Source organism: Rhea americana, unplaced genomic scaffold (assembly GCF_003343005.1).
Source record: "Rhea americana isolate MKP2758 unplaced genomic scaffold, rheAme1 scaffold_35, whole genome shotgun sequence".
NCBI classification, from domain to species: Eukaryota; Metazoa; Chordata; class Aves; order Rheiformes; family Rheidae; genus Rhea; species Rhea americana.
The window spans coordinates 6,612,711-6,633,069 of record NW_028186479.1 but is presented as its reverse complement, the minus strand read 5'-3'; positions in this window follow the sequence as shown (position 1 = coordinate 6,633,069).

The following is a 20,359-nucleotide window of genomic DNA, read 5'->3' as shown; positions in this document are numbered from 1 at the left end:
TTTTTTTTTTTCTCTCCAAAGATTGAAAAGAAACCTAGTGATACTTCTGAAATAACAGGAACGACACAGTTAAAGTGTTGTACAAAGACTGCCTTTAAAACTTCCCTTTTATTTTCTGATCATCACTTTTGATCTTCTTCAATCAACTGGAGCATCCGTTATGAACTGATGAAAAGAGAACCTTCATCTGGTTATTAACTCCTTGATGAAAGACCTGCAGAATGTGCATTGTTCATTTACAGGACTTAGGAAAATATTAAAATGAACTAAATTCTTTAGGAGATTCATGGCTTCTTGCAAGYTATAATTGGGCACACACATAAGAAAAGCAGACCAGTTACGATTGCAAAGATGGGAAAAATATCATGCAGTTGCCATTAAAATAAATGTGTTACCAGCCTCATTGTTATCTTCCTTACTACAGGGATAAATTCCTCCTCTAAATGACCCTGATCTGAGAGGAAGGAGAGGTAGCTGGAGCTAAAGTAGTGCTAGCTGAAAATTGTCTGTCTTAATTAATATCAAACCAACTGGCTTTTTGAGCAGAAAAATCTGGCTTTTCATTGGAAAAACAARCACCCAAGAAAGAATGACCTGGAARCACACTGTTCTGGTGCCATACAGGAATTTTGTCTGTGCGCTTTGTGGTCCTTCTCTTTCTCAAGTTTCACGGTGGGGTTACACTTCCTACRATGCCTTGTAGCCAGGGAATGGCACAGTGCACCTCAGCTCCTTGTCAAAAACGTATAGTGTCGCTCTGAGGGGAGATTTAGCCCAGTCAAAGATCAAGAATGTCTGTAACAGCAGGCACTGAGCCAAATTTTTATAGGGAGAACACCCCACCACTTTCCTATGGCTTTAAATGAAAGAAATGCCTTAGGATATCAGAGCTAGAAACAAGATCCTTGTACTATTGGAATAGTAATGTGAGGAATACTGGTCTGCAAATAGGAAGGTGCATACAGTCTGTGAACTAGTTATTGAGCTGGACTGCTTGCCTAGGTGGAGGTGGCATAATGTTTGTTGCATGCATTTCTCATGAGCTATCAGAAGAAAAGGCAGGAAGACAAGCAAGAACACCTCTGCATGTACTTGAAGGATGAAGAAAAATGTTAAGTACTTAAGTGCTCTGTGCCCTTTSCCTGGGAAAGGCACAGGCACTGGTTAACAGGAGCTTTGAGGGTCATGGCCAGGTGGAGGCTGTTGTAGCCACCACAGGCCCCCAGGGACATGCTGCAGGTGTGCTGGAAATAGGCATTTTTAGGGAGAGATGAGTACGCATACAGACCGCCTTAATACCAGCTTTCTCTTAGAAATACATGGAAATCAAAGAAATACTCTGCTCTCCATTTGGTCCCTGCCCTCCATGGTCCAGATCATAAAGCAGTCCCCTGAGGTAGCTGTGGACATGCATGTGGGAGCAAGACATGGTTTCCCTCTAAAAGGGAGAGGTGACAACTGGAAACATGCTATCCTAGACACCTGAAGAGAGACTGGAAATGCATACAGTCCTGTCACAAAAGGGATACAACCCAAACATCTCTGCCTTGCTGTTGCCACTTTCCTASTCAGAGCAACCAAGTTTTCCAATGTAAAGACTCACAAAGTTTCCAAACAGCATCCACACTTTCATGGCTTTCTTAGTGCTATTTTCAGTCCATGCTGTGGTCAGAGAGTTCAAGAGAACGTGGTAGGAGGGCATGAGCCATGCTCCGTTCTCCATGGCCTGYAAAGTGCCACGCAAGAGAGACTAAACAAGGTGCTTCATCTCGCTTCCCCTTCACCTTCTGAGTGCAGACTGCAGGGTGGAAGCCACAGGCTGCTSCTGCTCAGGTTTCGGCAAACACAAGCAGCAGTGAGTGAGGAGAGAGAGGCACAAGCGCGAGGTCGGGTGCCAGACAGGCGATGAGCACCTGGAGCCAGCAGGGAGGAGGGTGTCACTGGAGCTCCCACTGTTGCATGTAGCTGCCCAGTCTCCAGCACCAGGCCTGGACAACTGTAACAAAAYGGTGGGGTTATGAGGAAGCACTTCCCGGTGTCACTCGCTGCAGACAGCACGTGATTGATCCATGGGCATTGGCTTGTCCTCAGCGCACTGTCTGTGGAAATCCTCCCAGCCACATAATTGAAGAGACAGCRGGGATTAGATGCTGCAGCGATAAGCGCAGGACAGCGAGATTAAACAGACCGCTGATCAATGCGACCAGTCTGGCTCACTCGCTCCCTTTCGCACAAAATCCTGAAGCCAGCCCAAACGAGATCAAAGGTCGCTGAATAACTACAACCCCCACAGCCACACCACATTAGTGATCTGGTCCCTGCACAGGTGCCCTGACACACTCCAGCAGCAGCTAAGAGAGGCGAAAATGTCACCGGAGTGGAGCGGCGCAATCCCTTCCGGCCTGGTGCACATCTGTCAAGGTCTCCTGGCAAAGCAGCATGAGTCAGTGCGCAGGGGGGGACACCAGCATGTAGCTGCCTTACTCTGTTGCTCGCCTGACGCCGCAGAAGGGGCCGAGAGCTGCACTTTGGTTTCCTGATAACATATGGGCCGGCAGACTCGTGAAGAGCAGGACTGAAAGGGGCTCATGATACCCTGTAGTCCTTCCTCGAGATGTCAGCCTCCTCCCGAGGCAGCACCATGCCCGTGGTGCTCAGGGGGATGCTCTTCTGCCCTCTCCTCAAAGACACCCACCACAGAAACGCTACAGCCTTGTCACAGGCAGCCTCCTCCCGTGCCCTGGCCTTGGCTGCTGTCAGGAGCCTCCTCTGGCATCGGGAAAATCGGGGCCGGCCTGAAGTGCAATTGCACTGGCGCAAAAAAGCAAATGAACTGAGAAGTCGATCGAGCTCATTAGGCTCAGCCGCAGCAGCTTCTGTTATTCCTGCCTCCAGACCCAAAAGCCATGGTGAACCTGGCAGCTTGAGGTCTTTTATTGGTAGGCCCTCGGCAATGACCAGTTTATCAATGTCATTTTCAAGTTTAAACATATGTTTTTGCAACTACTCAGCCRCCGATTTAGCATACCCACTGCTTTCCTTGTGCCACTTTCACCTCTGCCCGATCTCTGCCCAAACCTCTGCAATCGGGCAGGACTCAGCTGAACATTTGGGGCAGGTACCGACAGTAGAAAGGAGCCCATTGCACCGCAGCCTACCCAGCTTTCAGTGCTGCAGTTACTCTTCAAAGGCTTGTTTTTTGGGGGGAAAGAACAGATGGGAGATACTAGGTGCAGGAAGGAGGGAGAACAGGGCATCAGTTCTCAGCGACGGTATCTAGGTTAGAGCTGGGCACACTTACGTGTTTAAATGTTTTGTTTCAGGACAACAAAAGAATCAAGTCTCATGCAAAAAAGTGTTTGTGCCACTGTGTCCTGCTTGCCAGAGTGTATCAGTTCCTTTCTGAAAAAGGGGGAAAATCAGAAAAACATGTTTTTTTCCTGGTATTGACAAAAGGGAATACTTCGATTTTTTTTGTTTGTTTCAAGCTCAATGCTTAATTTAGAAGATTACTTAAATTGAAATAAATGTAGCTTGCTGCTGCCACCATGAAAATGTTTTATTTTTAGTTGAGCTAAACATTTGACCCAAATTTTGACCCAAATCACTTTTTTTTTCCCACACGAGAAAACAAAATGCAACTAAAATCTCACTTCAGATAATTCAGAAACAAAACTTTTATTCCAGTTCCTTCACTGGACTACCGCACTGTGAAACAACCAACCAAAAATCCAATCTCACAATCACCAACAATAGCCCCAGCAGGGAAGGAATTCCTGATCTACATTTAAGGCTGCTTTGACTCTCATTTAAACAATGTTTTGGATTTCCATGGCTCTTGCAGATCTAACCATTCAGCACCTATTAAGTTCAGGGAAAGTCATGGGACATTAAATCGCCGATTGAATGGGAAACAAGGGTGCTATGTTTATGTAGCTGCATTTATGATGAGCTGCACTTTAGTGCATCGGTTTCTGCATGGCTCTCACTGTGCACAGGTTGGAAGGATAGACAGTTTACTAAATGGCTATTTTCTTGTTTCAAAAAAAATCTCATTAAGATAACAATCTTGGCCCCACTAGCCAGAAGTTGCTCCTATTATATTTCCCATTTGCTTCTGGGCGATACTTTCTGCAGTCGCACTAGGATGGCATACATCTGTATTCTGATCAAATTAATGCTGGCCAGGCCATGCGTTCAGTCATATTAAATAGTGTCTCTGTAGAGGGCACAGAGTTAAAAACAAGATCCTTAAGAAATGAAAAGCTTATAAATGCTTAAATGCTTTTTTAATAAGAGGAAATTGCTGCAGGAAGTGATTCCTTATATCCCAGGCTCTGCCAATTGTTTCAAATCAGTGCAACTTGGAGTAGCTATTATCTCACTAAGCTGTATTAATGTGCTTGTTGTTGCTGTTTTTCCATTTAAAATAATCTACGAGTTAACCTGTGGTTCTGCTGGTTAACTTGTGGTTTGTTAGTCGTAAGAGCTTTTTTTGTGGGGTTCCTTTCACAACTCTAATCCCTCATAGCGGCACGTAATTGTCTCCTTCCTTCTCATTCTGCACTTAATGGTTGGCTGATTAGCAGGATGTGGTATCCTGAAACGCTTCTCCTGTCTCATTTGCCCAATCACTTCTCCTTCCCCTGAACACAAACGGATTGAGGACAGCAATTTTTTTACCATAAGGATCTGATATCTTCCCTGCAGCGCCAGGTCAGCAGGGATCTGAGTGCTGAGGTGCCATCGTTGGAGCAGCTCATAGCATGGCCAAAGGCGTAAGGAACAGGACACACATACCTGGCCAGGATCCTGCAGTCAGCAGTTTAGGGACTACCTCAGATCAAGGTTTGATTTGAACGGTCAGGTTTCAATAACAAACTATTGAAATTCACTTCCTCCAGTGAAATTGTCTGGCCTCACCATGCTTTTGGCCTCCATAGAATCATGTGGCAATGAATTCCATGGATTAAATTATACATTGCATGAAAAAGCACCTCCTCACTCTTTTTTTTTTTTAAAAAAAAAAGACTGCATTGGTATGAGTAACAACACACAGCTTGCAAAACAGCTTTGTGCCAGGTAATTCAACTTCTGTCTGTATCATATTAAAAAAATAGCTTTGGTGTTCTGACCAGAGCTTCCACACAGGCATTTCCAAGTATAGGTGTCTTTTATGATAACCTACAGACACATATGTGACCAGTCATCAAGAAGTCACAGCGAACATGAGCGATGAGGAAGAAATGGGTATTTTGTGGGAAATGTTCTATTTTAGGAATGCTCTTGAAAAAGAAGTAAGTTTGTGCCTCCACATGGACTGTCCTGTTCTGTGGAACAGATGTTTTATCATGTTATATTCTATAGCTTCACAAAAAAACCCCAATTCAAACATAAGCTCTATGCTAGAAAATTGTTTCCTGCTTTCTCTGAAAACAGAGATTTTTGTCCCCTGGTGAATGAAGTCAATGGGACTATTCATGCGAGTAAAGGTTGTAGAATATCCCTTTGGTTTACACTATCTGTCAGGTAGTCCCAGTGCACAACAGAGAATGTGCAACCAGCTGTGTGGGAGCGCCACAGAAAGAATAGAGTATGTGTGTAAGTACCACGAAACCAGAATAATCCCTGCAGGCTTATAAAGAGGGAAATACGAAACAGCGTATCAAAGATGAGATATGGACCACAAACGCTGTTCTATCATTGAATGCCAAAGGTTGATTTGCATGCAGCATTTTAAATAATTAAACAACAAAATGGTGTTGCCATCTGCCAACATCCATCTGGTGGAGAGAAAACAAAGCCCTAAGTGAGAAGCCTGCACCAAGCAAGATCTACTCACTAATACAGGGGCTCCCAGCAAGCAGCTCGCGGACGCCTGACGGTGCTGTCATTTCTTCTGCTCGGAAATTGCTGGCAGCCCCGATGGCCCCTGTTTAACCATCTTGTGAGCAGAGGTTGTCGCTTTACCAGTACAGGCTGGAAAACAGCTTTGTAATGTGATCAGTCCATGTAGTGGATGTTACAATACGTATGTTGTAATCACAAACACTACAAGAGCATTTGTAAATGCAGGAACACACTTAGCTTCAACACCCTTACTCTGCTTTTGCTGCACTCATCCCTGCACAGTAGGAAAAAAGAAATAGCAGCCAAGGAGGGGTCTAGAAGGTGATGATAATGCTCAGAGACACAGAAAGGTCTCTATGAGGAAGGATTCAGAAGGTTCTCACCTATCTTACCTATCTTCCACAAGAGAAAAATAAGAAGGGACTTGACAGAGGTAGTGAAACAATGAAAAACGCAGAGAAGGCAACCTCGCCATTCCCAGTTACCCTTTCCAATGCTCTGAGACTGAGYAGCAGCCTAGGCCTAGTGAAATTCAGAACACATTTTATACATATCAGAGGAATATGGGGCTGGTTCATGGCTAGTGAGACTGTTACACAGAGCAGATTTGTTGAACCAGAAAACTGCAGTACAGTATCTTTTCTTTATGTCTTTAACTTCTGGAACCCCTTGTTTTCAGTAACATTATAGGGTTCAAAGACATTTATACAAGTATTTAATTTACACACAGTTACATAAGCTCCGATATCAAACCATAGCAGATGCTGTCTCTCCTACCACATTCCACTACAGAGTAAGAAATGTCCACTGCAGACTGATGCAGGCGTCATTACTAGCTGTTGCCAGGGTGGGTACTAGATCTTCCACCTGCTAGCTGACTCCACCAAAGACAGGGAACAGAACTGCAGTAGGTATACTCTGGACAAGCAGTATTTTAGCTTCACATTTAACAGGGTTAAGGCTGTCAGGGCACCTCATCCTCCCTTTGTAGCACTCCCACACAGCTTCACTATTACACTGTGCTGAACCACTCTCTCTGACACTGGAAGTCGATGGGAACTGAGCACATTTGGCCTTTTACAAAAATAGGCTCATCCCTTTTTCAAAGCCAAAATAATACAGTGCTATTACTGACTGTGATAAGGAAAAGATTATTCGAGCAAAATACACATTTTTTTCACTGTGCATTGCCCCCATTATTATTTGTGTTGCAGTAATGCCACAACACAAGCCACTGCTTAGATGTGCACATAGACAGACATATCTCTGGACCAGACAGCTTCACTTCTTACTGAATATTGCCAGCTGAACATGCTTTCCCACATCACAGTGTTACTAGCTTCATTCAGTTTCCGATTCCCATCTTATAAATCCAGGGGCTGAAGTTGGGAGGTATTATCAACTATTCATAAACAGGTGAAAAAGTGGATGTGGTGGGTGGGGGAACTCTTTGAGGTTATCTATGGGGCACATGGATGACTTTCCTGCTACAGATGTCCAAGGAATTTATTTAATTCTGTCAGCTGTCTCAACTGCAACTCCACTTTTTGATCATGGTAAAGAGGCTTTCTATACATTTGGTCCCAAGTCTTCACTGCTGCTGGTAATATCTTGTGTAAGATGATGAAGGCATCTAGATCAATGGACCTCTCTCAGCTGCCACACTGTTTAAAAGTATGAGGTGAAATATCATTATTTATGACAGGTAACATCTCAAACTGTGTCCTCCTTCTGGCTCAACTTTCCTGTCCATGACTGAGATTGACAGAATGACACTTTTCTGGAATTCTATTTTCTAAAGTGCTGTACATGCATAACTAAAGGAAAAGGTCATTTCAAATCTAGCCAAAGTCATACAAGTCCCTTGTAGGCTACTTTGTACTGGGCATACCATAATTTTTCCCTAGAGTTTAATTTCTCGCTGAGGGAAAAGGACACAGGCAATCTTCTCCCAAAGTGGCAAGAAGAATTTTCATTGGCAAGTGGGCAAATACTTTGCTGGGATTTTGGGGAAAAGCCATGCCAGTCTCTGCTTGGCACTGTACGGGTGGAGGGCTCCATAAGCAACGACGGTACGGAGGGAGTTAGTGCTGCAGCTAGCTGTTCGGCTTCAGAGAGCACAGCACCTTCAGTCAGCCCCTCTCCTATATATGCCTATTTACACATTCAAACTGTGGCACTGCAGTTTGTCCAGCACCTGAATGAGCAGAACTGCCGAGAGACATTACATTTTCCTCTCAAAGTCTTGGATGTTTTGCTGTTCAAGAAAGTGTCCTTTCTTTTTATCAGATTTAACAGAAGAAGAGTTTTCTCAATAAAATAGCTAGCTTTGCTCTGCCTTTCCTTTTCTGCTTCTGAAGTCCCAGGACATTTAAGGACAGAGCAAATTTCTTGATAGAAGACAGTCTAGAATTCAACTTTTGCTTCAGAAGCATTTGTGTGATTTCTTGCAAGAATGTAACTTTGTGTTTCCAGAAAAAAACAGTAAAAAAGATCCTGTCACTTTAACATAATTGTGTGTTATTAATTGAGGTTCAGCTGGAGCATAGGTGGTGGAAGAGCTCTGGGGAGTTTCTCTCTGAGCTTTGTGGCATCTCAGCCTCCAATTGCAACTGCTAGAAATGAGCAGATTCCTTCCTCCTGCAGAGTGGTGCTTTAGGAGATGCAGTTTACATCCTGTGCACTAACAGAAGTCAGCCTGCTCTGATGCATTTGAAGTCATTATAACAGGATTTGGCACTTTCCATTTAAAAGCAAGTGCTAAAATAAATTGAGGKAACTTTTTATTTAGATACTGGCAAGTTGCAGAATAAGGAAGGGGGAAAAAAAAAGCTAAACTAAACTAAACAACCCAAACCAGCCAGAATCCAAATCCGTATTTAAAATCTATCCTATCTATTTAAGTTACTGTACCAGCTCAGCTCAATATCTAAAACAAAGAAAATGAATTATGGAATAGGACGAGGAGAGCTTGTTAATTTTCCCACTGATGCGCTGTGAAATGAAAGCTTTATTCTAAGAATATCATATCCTCAGGGCTCTGTCTGGGGAGACGCTGACAAATACAAATGTCCTTACAGTTTTTCTTTTATTCTTGCTCTATGGTGTATTCCAGACAGATTTCCAAAATTATATATAATAATATATAATCTGCAGCTGTGGTTTGGTGGAGTTCAAGGCTGTGATTTTCTAGGGCATAACTATGCCCTGTGTGAAAATGAAAGATCAAGTGCATATTGTGAAAGGCAGATCAAATTCTAGAAGAATTTGTTTATTTCTTATTCAATATTAATATACGTGACTTTAATTTCAGAATCTTCTCTCCTGTTATATACCAGGGGAACATTAACAACAACAGCAGCTTTACATTTTTATAGAGCCTTTCATCAAGAAGGATTCAAAAGTGCTTTACAAACCTCAGACAAAATTCTTCTTTGATCAGCACTGAGAATCTCTTAATCCGTAGTGCAAATCTCTGTTGCACTTTCTGTGCTTTTTTCTGCACATAGGACTTCCATTGATTTCTGCAGGAATTGTGTGTGTGAAACAAGTGCAGAATGTGTAATAGAAATCTGCACTGCAGATAAAAAGAAAAAAAAATCACCTTGCACATGTATGGATTCCCTGCCCATCACAGAAGTGCAACCACCGTTGGGTGGCCCCTAATTGTCTTCTGTGTGCATGAAAAAAAAAAAAAAAAAAACAAATCTCAGCTCTCTAACTACAAGCACTCTTGATGGTGTTGCAGAATAGAGTCTTCCTTAAAGAAGGAAAACTAAGAATATTTATTTCTATACATAGACTTACTTCTGCATCAAAGGGAGCCTTACCTTCCAGGTCCTTTAAAACTTTACATAAGAGCAGAGGGCCAGATTTTATGGCCAGTCCCTGGCAGAGAGCCACGTGGAGGTGAGTGCCTGTGGGTGCATGCAGTGTTCACCCTCTAGCCCCTTGCACTGAAGAAACTCTGAGGACTCTGCTTATTGTGTGTGTGTGTGTATGAGTGTGTCTAAATCTTACTAAATTGTATATAAGCTTGGAAATTTTGCAAAATCTCTCAGGAGATTCCTGAGAAAATGTTACTTTTAGAACTGCCCTCCATGCTTTAGTTTTCTTATCTGCAGCTAAATCAAGAGATGCAGAAGATTGCTGGAAAGGATGCAGCAAACTGACTCTCCCAAACTAATTCCAAGTTTGATTTGGGCAAAGACCTGATTTATCTTTGTCTGATATAACTTTTTCAGCCTTAGAGCTAATATTACATTTCTGATTCAAGTTTACAGGTGCTCAGGAACACCTTTTTTTTTTTTTTTTTTAATCAGTGGAAAATGAACCAGTATCCCACTGACATGAGTGGAGGACCCAAAGTTATTATTAATTTTATAGACACTTCCATTCAGTAATCGAGATTTTAATCCTTGTGTTGAACCCATAAATCTCCTGGCTCATCATGTCCTATTTTAATAGGACATTCTGTTTCTCATGAGTAGAACCATACCTTTTAATGAGAAAATCATTCAGGATTAAATGTCCCCTAGGGATGGTATTTGAARAAATAAAATGCCTCACTCTCAAAGATAGGTGTAATGATATGAAGAGAGATCTTTTAACTGCTTCATTTGAAAGAAGAGAGAATATTGGCTGTATTAATTGAACATTTGGTCCATTTCAAAATACATTTTGCAATTCATGGAGTTATATTGATTTATCCCACCTGATGAGCTGCCCCAAGGAATTTAGTCATATATATTTAACTGCCTTTCCCTTCCGAAAAGCAGAGGTTGGCATTTAAGTGATCACTTTCCTTAACTCTTTTCCTGATGGCACACCTATATCTGAGTYTGTACTCATGTTCGTAACATGCATTAACTAACAGGATTGTCAATTAGCATGCACACCATTAGCAGCAGAAKTTTCTTGTTCTATCATGGTGTTAACAATCCTACACTAAACTGCTTTYTTCTTTATTGCCAACCTAAAAAATATCCCAGTTACCTGATGCAAACTTAAAGGGGCTGAAATTCAGTAGGACGTCAGCCTCTCCCTTCTTTAAATGTTTTTGAAAACCTAGCCACAAAAAGAGAAAGTCTAAATGTTTAGCCTTCTCTCAAGACACAGTTCATGACATGACAACGCAATGTACTGCTGAGGATTTGTTCCTACATTGTCTCTTGTGGGCTGAGTCCTCCCATCAACAATCTGAAATTTAATGTTGAATTCTTTGGTTTGTTCACTATTTAGAGGGAAGTGTTTGGTGGCTGAAGGTAGCTAGTGAAATTCTAAATAACACGATGCAAATAATTAAATCTAGCAATAATTTGGTGCTTTTCATCTTCAAAGTGCTTTACAAACATTAATTAGTTGTGCTCAGCAAAACCCCATAAAGCAGAAGCCACTCAATCCCTATCTTCTGTGGAAGAACTTCCTTTGTTGTCCCGACGCACTTACTCTATTTTTAGTACCTGCAAGAGCCTGCCTCACATTTCCTTACTTTCTCTTCACATGGCATATACCTTTTTTTGTGATGAAAGCCATGACAGTATAGTAATGGGGTAGGATTTAAAATTAAATAGTCTTTTAAAACAGCAATTAGCTTGGGGTTTCCTGGAAGAACTGAGGCATGTGAAGATCAGAGGCAGGCACCTTAATACCCTGAGACAGCCTCCAAACCTTCAAACCTCTCGTCTTCTTTGAACATGAAAAGCTCTGTTTCAGGCGCACCAAGAGGTGGAACCGCTGGCTGATGGTCAGTGTGAGCGTGCGTCCCACTGTGAACAAAGTCACAGCAGATTTCAGCACACGCCTGCTGCAAAGTTTCCTTACAGTAATGGTTCTAAAAATGCGGTCCCGGGAAAGGAGAATTTTATCTTCGTGGCCCTGACAATGCTGCCATAACTTTTTTACAGTATTTTTCTGAAGTGGACTTCCTCTTTTGCTTGAGGGGCATCACATGGAGGCTRATTTGCCCCATGTGTGCCCAGCCCYGTGRAGGACATCACCCTAAGGCGACATGGAGAGATATCTCCTCCCAGGCTCCCTTCAGGGGAGGTGATCTCATGAGCTGCAGCAGCAAAGAGCATAGACCTGAACCCAGAAAAGGCCATGACTCTTGAGCTCTTCTCTAGAGGCTTTGTTTCTTCCTTGGGTTCAAAAATACATGTAGATCTTTCTGGAGTTTCAGATCTGTGAGACACAGACTCAAAATTTTTTGCAAATCTCTCATCTTTTATGACACACGTGAACAATTTCTGGTTTAGTGTTTTTATAATGGTCTCTCCCCTTACACAGAGATACCTGCTTAGCCCAGGCTGGCCCACCTTTTCCTCCAGGAGAGCTGCTGTTCTTTCCTGCAGAACCAGCCACATCCTCTCATTCCCTCTCTCTTTTTAGTTGATAACTGCTGTTTCAGTTGTTTCCAGCTTAATCAATGCTGTGTACTTTCTAGTCTAAGCGGCTGATGTTACTTTATTTCAGTCATGTTACACAGTCATCATGCAACATGCAGTCATGTCATCAAACAGCTGCTGAGGCACCAACTCGTCAATTTATTTGCCTCTCTGCCTTTCTTGAGCTTGATGTTTGCTTTGCTAAAGTAATGGGGCAGCTCCTACTACAGTRGGGATGCCCAAATGAAGGCAGAGGCCTGGTGGAGCTCAGCTCGGGAAGTGCTTTCTAAAAAGAAAAAGGCAAACCTGGGACGTTCATTTGTAGATTGGGCAAGCAAACAGGCAGTCCCAAATAATCGTGTGTASTCAGTATGGCAGACCCCAAAACTCCCTACAAAGCACGGGTCTCATGGTTGCACACTATGATGAGAAATACCGAGGGACAGCCGCGTTTTATTACACGTTATTATATTTTCCTGGTTTTCTGCATGCCCTTTGGCAAAGTCACCATGCTTTTCAGCGTCCCAACTCCTCACCCAGCAAGGGTGTTGCGGGAGTAAATGCCTCCGACTGTACAGGTTGTTCAGATCCTGTGACGACGGGGGCGTACGGCAGTACTTTGCGCGGATGGACATGCCCACCGCCCCACACGTTTCAGAGCTAGGGCACAAAGCGGGGAGGTGGGCGGCCACGTTCCTGCGGGAAGGCACTGGGGAGGGCTCCGAAATGCTGCTGCGGCGTGCAGCCCTCCCAGCCGGCGCTCTGCCCCTCGCGCTGCCCCGCTCCGCTTTAACAATAGTTCGACATCACTTCCCGGAACAGAACAAATGCATTAAACCAAGTATTTCCTTTTTAACTCTGAGTTACTCAGCCGCCTATTTTTGGCTCGAAATGCTAACTTGAGCTCCTGGTTTGACTCTGTTTCCTGGCTAGCCCCAATGTATTGTCTGTCTTCTGGTTTATTCTTAAAATAGAGCCTAGTCCAGCCTCTGGGAAAGCAGGMGCTGTTGAATTTACACACTTATCTTGACAACTTTTAGATCTTCAAAACAGTTGCAGAAAATATTTGCCTTGGAAACTGTTTGATACTTTATTCTTAACAAAGAAAAAGCTAATTTGTCACAAGGAATAGTATTTATTGGTCCTTCAGATGCTAGTTGTATCTTTACAGAATCACCTAAAAGTCCAAAAGAATATACCATATCTCTCCCAGATGTAGCATGGTAAAGGTGCATGTTGCGTGCATGAAACAGCCTGATATAGCTCACTCTGTGTTTTAAACAAAAGTGTGAAGTATCTGGCGTAAACAGCTCCAGTATTAACAGCAAGAGTGCTGCTACTGAGTAGAGCCCTGGGAAATTCCTTTACAGCAGTATTTTTTCCCCAGATGAAGTACTTGGTTTTGTGACAGTAAAATGATTTTAAAAATTTAAGTGGATTATTTGTGTTGCTGAAAACAAAATTCAGTAAAAAACAACCTAAACTTTCACTTTTCTATTGAAAAAAAATAGTGCAACCTCTGTTCTGATATTTCCTTCAGTTTAATTTTTAAATAAAAATCTGGATGCTGAAGCCACAGAATAAAGTATTTAATTTGAAGTTAGAGAAAGTGTTACAGTTAACTTGAAGTGATTACCAAAAATGCTGGAAAGCGTTCATTGCAGGTCAATCACAAATGAATTTCCCCCACGATTTTTCAGCACAGCCAGAAAAAATCGAAACCTCAGTTATTCACACAACTCTGTTACTGACTCTTACGAGTATTCCCCTCTGTGCTCTATGTCTGATGGCTTCACATAGCAAAGAAAACAAGTCAGAGAGGACAGTGGGGGCTTCAGCCTTTTGTAATTCCAGTAAGATCATATAGGTTTACATTTTGTGTTTGTTTGCCTCACTGAGCCTTCATTTACAGCCAAGGGACAGTTTTTTCTTAATAAATCAATCGCTTATGATCACTTGTCCATACCTTTTCCTTTTCACTAGCCCACGTAAAGGATGTCAGTGCAAATGAGAAGACTGCCCCATTAAGTTCATAATGCACAAGACCTTCCAACTTCACCTCATCATTAAAATCCTTCCAGACCTCCAGAGTCTTCTTTGAATTCACCTTACTTTGCTAGATAAAGGCCACCAGGTGAAAAATCACAACAGCAACAAACACAAATGAAGGAGATTTCTGAAAGATTCTATTTCAGAAAATGACTATTTGTTCATGATAATGCCACTTTTTGTGCATGGCATTTTATAGAAAACTAGAAATCCAAGCATTAAACACAAAAAATAGTTAAAAAAAACCTCAGCTGGGATTTTTGCTTGTTTTTGTTTGTTTGTTTGTTTTGCCAGGGATGCAGCTATGAAGAATTCTTGCAACCTTTAGCCAATCAGCTAAAACCAATTCTGAAATGAAGTCATGAAGTCAAAGGTTTCAGACCTTGGCTTCATAACAACAATGTTGTCATCTGTACTGCTTTTGAAAGAACATTCCTAACAAATGGAGGTGTGTTATTCTTTTTTTCTTTTAACAGAAACCCCAACAGAGATATTTTCTCCGTGAGAGAACAGTGTGGTATGCAGCATTCATAAATGACAGACCTCAGTCTGATAAGACAGAATATCTGAAATGAATTTAAACTCAACCCATATCTGCAAATTCATCACTAAAACGCAGGCACTCACACCCATGTACAAGTGCTCAAACATGGACACAAGCAATTACAAGGCAAACAAGCAAGGGAATCATTGTGCTTCTTTCCTCTGATGCCAATGTACTGCCTGCTTCTGAAGGGCTTCTTTGCAGTCGGGGTGGAGGGGCATTACCTTTAATCTGAAGACCAAAAAAAAAAAAAAAAAAAAAAAAAAAAAAACTTTTTTGGCTGTTTTCTATTTTGTTGGTCAGAACAGGGGTTGTCCTTAAATTTTGCTAGTCTCTGCCTGAGTTAGTCTCATGATTAGTTTTACAACAAAGAGATGGCAAATGGAGTTAGGAGACTTCTTCTTTTTCTTTTTTGGAAAATTAAGAATGAAGCTGTTAAGCAAAACAGTTTCCAGCCTGAAATGACACATTAAAATCTTGACTGCACTAGGAAGGCTAAGAGTATTGCTTTGAATAAACATTGAATTAGTCTCAAGCATCTCTTTAAACATCGTAACACAAATCTGCGTATTTTAGAGCATTTTTATATTCAGAGGTGTGGGTGTAGGGATAAACTTTAAGCTTTTGTGTGTTACTCTGCCTTTATTCATTACTTCACTGAATATTTTTTTCCTATCAGGAACATTTCTAAGCTCTGCTTTGCCTTCTTCAGAAAGAGTATCCCAATACCTTAATAAAATCATGCTATTGCTCTCAAATGTTATGCATCTTGAGCCTATAGAGTCATCTTTGCATCAACATCAGGAAAGAGCAGTTTCTCAGTAAGAGCTTTGCCTTATTTCATTCACTTTCCAAACCAGCAAGTCCTGCACCTCATCCAGTCTGCTAAGTACTTTACAGAATTGTCCTTCTCTCTTGTCAGAAACCTCATGTTCCTGTTCAGAAATACAGCAAAAAATATCCACTTTCTGAGCAGAATGCTTGTATGGTAGAAGGAGCAGTGATGTTGGCCTTGGCATCATGTGCTCCTCATGAACGAGTGYGCGATTGCTTCATGCTCTTCCCTACAGAGCTCCTTCTCAAGCCTGACACAGCCTCAGCACTGCCTGTGGAGCAGCTCAGGCCTTCGTGGGCCATAACTCAGCAGATTGTAGCTGCAGCTAGTTACAGCATGCTTCAAACCTGGAGCAAACTCCATGAAGGCAAGTGCTCCTTGTCTTTGTGCATGGTGGGTCCTGGACAAATCTTCTGCAAGGATGCGAGGACAGGAACTRAATCACAGATTCGCAGAATCACTGGAATCACTGAGGCTGGAAGGCACCTCTGGAGWCTGTCTAGTCCAAGCCTTCTGCTCAGAACAGAGACAAGTAGAGCAGATTGTTCAGGGCCGTGTCCAGTCAGATTTGAGTATCTCCAAGGATGGAAACTCTACCAGCTCTCTGGGTATCCTTTTCTGGGGTTTGACCATCCTTACTATAAAAAAAGCTTTTTTTTTTTTTTTTTTTTTTTTTTTTTTTTTTTTTTTTTTTTTTTTTTTTTTTTTTTTTTTTTTTTTTTTTTTTTTGCAAAGAGTCTAATTCTGTCTTCTTTACTTCACACCCATCATGTATTTACACATATAAGTAAGATTCCCTCCGAGGCTTGTCTTTATTGAGCTANTTTTTTTTTTATGTTTAAATGGGATTTCCTGTGTTTGTGTCCATTCCTTTTTGTCCTGTCATCAAGTGCCACTGCAAAGAGTCTAATTCTGTCTTCTTTACTTCACACCCATCATGTATTTACACATATAAGTAAGATTCCCTCCGAGGCTTGTCTTTATTGAGCTAAACAGCCCCAGTTTTCTCAGCCTTTCCTCCTATGACAGATGCACCAATCCCAGAATGATCTTCCTGGCCCTCTGCTAGACTTGCTCCAGGAGCCCCATGTCTCCCTTGTCCTGGGGAGCCCAACACTGGACCCAGCACTCCAGATGTGGCCTCACTAGCACCAGGCATAGGGGAAGGATCTTCTCCATTGATCTGCTGGCAATGATCTGCCTAATACAGACCAGGACACTGTTGGCCTTCTTTGCTCTAGRGGCMCATTGCTGTCTCACATCCAACTCATTGTCCACCAGGACAYTGACTCCCMGGTCCTTTTCTGTAAAGCTGCTTTCCAGCCCATCAGATCCTAGCCTATACTTGTGCATGGGGTTATTCTTCTCCAGGTACAGGAGAGGGATTTGCATTTCCCTTTGTTGAAGTTGTTGAGATTCCTGCTGGTCTACTTCTCCAGCCTGTCAAGGTCCCTGTGAACCCATCTGGTTTATCAGCAAACCCATCTGGTTTATCAGCCACTCTTCCCAGTTTTGTATATTTCTCTTCCTCTTGCCAGACAGTGGAGATAAAAGATAAGGACAGAGCAGTTGCCACATGCGTGTGCCCTGTTCACTTTGTGCATTGGCTGAAGTGAGGATCCTTCAAGAAAACATCAATCTGTGATTATGAAATACAAGAGAAARGAGTAGGAGAGCTGGGAGGGAGTGCAGAGATTTTCACTTGAGCATCACTTGATTTTTCATTACTTTCTGTTTTTGCATAAGCACCCTTTCAAAATCCCTGGTCTCTCACTGACAGCTTGTGTATCATTTGCCTCCTCCTAAAATGTAGGGTGCTTTGGGATGGACCATGCCAGCAACACTACTGAGGATGGCTTGAAAAGGAAGGGAAAGCAAAGAATAACCTCTCGTATCAAAACTTCAGGGAGGAAGCTGGCGAAGATAAATGTAATCACCCACACTGGAGACTGAGCAGGACACTGAGGCTAACATTTCTGCTCTGAGAAGAACTGGGAAGAAATATTTTTAATAACTACGGCCGTTTTAGTGTCTGGGTTTGACTCACCTGAATAGCAGTCCCTTTAGCAGACAGAGCAGGGATAAGCACAGAGCAGGTTCACAGACAGATGCACAGAGGCTTCTTAACAGAGCGTGCCAGGGCACTTCTTTTGTACTCACTCCAAGGGAATAATGTCACCTACCCAGTCACCAGCCCTGCTTTCCACAGCGCCTGAGTTTTTCCTTAGAAGTTTCTTATTCAAGCACTTAGCCTGACCAGGCCTGACCTTGCTTAGCTTATGAGATGTAACAAGATCACTGCCTGAGGTGTGAAATGACACTGGAATGGAGGTCATGATCTCAAAGCAAGTGTCTTCTTCCTCTGCTGCTAATATTTCCTCCTAGTGCCACTGCCCCAGCATCCGACTAATCAGACAGAAACAAATGCACCGTGATTGCAACACAACATTGGCAGAATATAAAAATCTGTCCTGTMGGCTATTCAGCCATCTCAGTGGTGTAGATTGATTTATTTATATGAATCCAAAAATCAAACAGCTTTCTTTCATGATTTTTTGTCACTGCTTCAAGAAAAAGCGCTTTCTATAACTCTCTGTGAGATGCCAAAACAGACAAACAGACCAACAGACGGTGGCTTTTGAGCAATGTGGACAGGACACCAAATCAATCACTCTGAATGACTAAGAACTGCACCAATATGAACAGCAAAAAAATTCATCTGCGTCTCAAATGAAGCTACCTGGACCCATTTTAAGATAGAATATGCTACAGAAAATACAGAGGGCACTTTTATTTAGGCATTTCAAATACAATAGGAATGAAGTCGTCCATGTGTCAAACTGTCACATACTAGACAGGGATGGTTATGTGAGTGGGTATTACTATACAGAGCTATAGATTGAGCTGTAGAGAATAAATAGTTTTTTATTTACAGAATATTAGAATAGTACAGTATAAAAACAACATTCATAAATGACATCTCGTGTGAACTGCTATAAAAAAMCCTTTTCTTATAGGGAGCCATCAGCTGTATAACATTTTTATTGTGATGCAGCAAAGAATGAGCCTTAGAAGCCAACTTAGCAGGATAAGCTTGGGGATAAATCAAACCCAAGTAACAAGGCACTGAAATTCAAGTACAGGTTTCAGAGGCAAACCTAATTGACAAAAGAAAGGGGGCAAAGGGCTCCGCTGCTGAGTAAAACCAGGCTTGGATCTACAGAGACATTTCAATTGCCTCGTTTATTTTTATCATTGAAAGTAAGCTGACTTTCTGAGGAGAAAGCAAAAATGAAAAACCCCAAAGGCTGTTAATGTGTCTTCTGGGGGGGAAGGCAAGGCCATCGAAAGTTTTGTGACTCTTAAGGAAAAATAAAATCACGATGTACAGCAGCGGCCAGTTCACGTTGAATGAAATGCATCACTGCTCCCAAACTGCTGCAGGCAGCAGGTTGCAGCCGGAGACGAGAGGCAGCCGTGGGGAGGCAGAGGCTGCACCCACCGGGGCACCCGGCAGCTGCCCGCACCGCCCCTGCTCCCGCAGCCGCTGCCGCCGCACCGCTGCCGACCAGCCGAGGTGACCTCACCTCGGAGAGACTGAACTGGCCAGGCACCACCCTGCAAAAGCATCTCTGGAGGCATTTCTCCTGCAGTTTTCTGAGCGCACTGACCACCGCTCTGTGAGCAGGGGCTTGGAGCCCAGCGAGTCCTAGGCGTTCGCGATGCCGTTTTCCCTCTCTGCCTGTGCCGCGTTAGAAGCAGGAGGTACGGTGGGTATAGGGAGGCAGCATTTTCTTTCTTACTGTGGAGAAGCAGTTATTAAATTAAGGCTGTGCTTGTCAGTGTTGATACATCTGCCTACAAAACTTCTCTTTGAGGCGCAAGGCTGAAGGCAGCAGAGCCTGCACGCAGACGAAAGGCTTGTGCATGAAGGAACCGGCTCCCATTCTTCTGCGGGTGGTAAATCCCTCTCTGTGATGGGATAATTTGTAGGAAACCCTGAAAGAAATACCTCACTGTTTTCCCGCATCTGCTGTAGTCTGCTGTGAAGTTACACAGTAACCTATATGTTTCAGGATAACGTAAGGCTGTTGAGCAGCAAAGATTTGTTTGCACATGTCTGTCTAACCGTGATTAACTTAGGAAGGTTGTCACAGACTAAACGAAAAGGAAACAACCACCATTCATCAGCTGGTGGCTTCCTGATACAAATCCTGCTTTCAGAGCTTCCACAGCCAAAGATTAAAAATGATGCAATACATGGATTGCTGTAGACATTTTATGTTTGCCTGTAAGTTAAGGACTGCAGAGGGATAGATGACTAGGAGGTTCCCCTAGGCCTTCCATTGAAGCTGAGCTTCTGAGGGTTTTGGAAGAAAGGAGAAAACTTTGCACAATTAATAACAACCCTCCTAAATATGTAGTCACAAAACTGGGCCCAGCAACAGACTAGCAGCTACTAAGGGGAGCAGCAGACTGGAGGCTGAAAATGCCTTCTGCTTGTGGTGGCACTGGATGCTATAGTGTGCCCTTTGTTTTCTGTCCTTGGTTACTTTTGTCCTGGGAATGGATTCAGGCTGTCACCTTACTTGAAAGGATGGCTCAGAGAGCCCTTGGCTGGAGGTTAATTGCATTGGTCCTTAATGGGCCTTGTGATGCTTGTTGTTTTAAAGCAGAAGTTTTTAAAACATCTTA